Below are 2,381 nucleotides of genomic sequence, written 5' to 3'. Positions count from 1 at the left end.
TATAATACGCAGTACTAGTACTGGTAGTACAACTTTTTGGGTGATCTGCATGTGATTTTAGTGTGCCAAATGACGGTTCTAAATTCCTATTTTGACCAAAACATGCGAGAGGTTGACACTGATTTCTTATAGATTACTTTCGACTACTCCCTCTGTCCCAAATTTCTTGTCTTAGATTTATCTAGATACGGATGTATCAACTTGATACATCTGTATCTAGACAAATCTAAGATAAGAATTTTGGGACGGAGGGAGTACTTTATGAACATCAATGCTACTTTGAAGAGGGTATATTTGCCTCTGTAACTTGTGTTATGGATATTTCAAGTAATCCCTCTGCTCTCATGCCTTTGAAGACATCTTCTAGTGTTTTGTTCACTCATTTCTGTGCGTATATGTAGTCATATATGGAGTATAATATCGAAAATCATCTTATATTTCTGAACGGAGGTAGTAATAAAATATGGTTTCTGTTTGAATTAGAACCAGGTCCGCGGTGGAGATGAAGTTCTCAAAGTCACGACGTGTGAACTGGAAGACCTGATGATGAGTTCTACTCCTAAACTATCCAGCTGCTGTGTCCTTGTCGCCATGTGTCCTGAACTAGTGTTTTCCTATAGCTTTATTGTCAGGCGTGTTCTCGAGGTTGTACTTGACCACAACAATTTCCTGGCTGTGCCTTCGATTACGAATGGTGTGGTTCTTGTAAAGCTTCCCAACAAATCTGATGCGGCATGTCTTCATCATCATGTTTATGAGTGGGAAGACCACTCTGTTTGGTTCTCTAAGGTTGACAAGATGGTGATGGTGCATGTAGACATCTCTCACGAAGTCCATGGCCTAATCAGTTATGCGGGGTTCATCCCGTAGGTCGGTGGCAAGAAATAGTCTATAGAGTTTAATTAGTGCAACTTTGCTTGTCTGTAGTAAGTACTATTGTTCAGTACTTGATTTGTGTTTGTGAACCCTGTATTGTTTATTAGTACTGCTGCTTTTGGTGTGTGGTCAGTCCTGAGAATGGTCTATGTTAATGTTTGTCCACTTAATTCAGTCTGTATATTTTGAAGTATCCAGATCATCTTTTTGTGAGGACGGTTTATCAATTATGGTTACACTCCAATATCTGTATGCATTGCAGGGTTTATCGCACCCACCAGGATTTCTAGTCCCATGAATGTTCGGTCCATACGATTTGTCACGACCTTTGGACTGTCCTGCTTGTGGGAGTAGGCGGGTCCCCTGCATGCCACCCATAGTTGTACGATCAATCTTCTGTTTAGTACTTCAACATAGTGATTTCTTGGTAAGGATTCACTCGTGTCACATCAAGTAAATCTTATTGATTTACTGTCTAAATCTTATTGATTTAATGTCATGTTTTCTTTCTTTTCCTGCAATTTTATGATGCAGATTTTGCCATGTGAAAATTCATCATAGAATAATCCGTTTGGTTTGCTCTACGATGGCTATTTTTGCAGGTTTCACTTCTTATGTCGTGTGAGTAACGAAGGCACTGTCCATCACTTATATAACTGGAAAAATTTGGATCAGTCTGTTGTCTGAGTACAAGCTGAATCCCTATGATGAACTGCAGTTTGGTTTAACAAAAACGCCACAATTAGTCATTCTCGTGTTTAAAAGAAATGAAGAAAAAAAACTGGATCACGGTCACGGATCCTAGTCAAGTTAGAAAGCTGATCATAGCAGACCAGACAAGATCGCTGCTGTCTTGCACATCGGTACCACCTTCAGCAACGGATCGAGCACCGGCAGTTGCTCTAGCACTGACAGCGGCAGCAGCTCAATCTGATCCAGCTGAGGATTGGGCACCGACCGCGTCAGCAGATCAGTCTGATCTACCGTAGGATCGGGCATCGACATTAGCACCTGCTCCAACACCGGCACCAGCTCTACAAGGAGCACCATCTCCAGCAGTAGCAGTGGCTTCGGCACCTGCACCAACACTTGCACTTGCGTCTGCTCCGGCCCATGCAGTTGCATCGGCAACAGACTGGGCTGCAGTTCGCACTTCATATACCAAAGTCCTTACAAAAACCGAAATGTCCACCTTCTTGGTAAGCATTGGCCGCCCAAGTGCTTCATTCTTTTTCTTTCCATGTTGTTTCACATGATTCACTGTGTTGATCTAACTGTTTGGGTATGTCTTCTTGTTTGCAAACAGAGAATTCCTAGAGCAACGAGGGAGTCGTTCAACAATCCAGGCGACCATGGCCAAGTTTCTCTTACCATGCGCAGCCTTGGTGTGAATGAACCTTCTCAATATACCGTAAGTACAAAGGATGGTCTCATGATGATTGATGCTAAAGGATGGTCAAGGTTCAAATCCAAATCATATCTTGCGGTAGGGGATGATGTCAAAA

Source organism: Triticum aestivum, chromosome 5B (genome assembly GCF_018294505.1).
Source record: "Triticum aestivum cultivar Chinese Spring chromosome 5B, IWGSC CS RefSeq v2.1, whole genome shotgun sequence".
NCBI lineage: Eukaryota > Viridiplantae > Streptophyta > Magnoliopsida > Poales > Poaceae > Triticum > Triticum aestivum.
The sequence above is the reverse complement of the archived record's forward strand: the minus strand, read 5'-3'. Positions refer to the sequence as shown.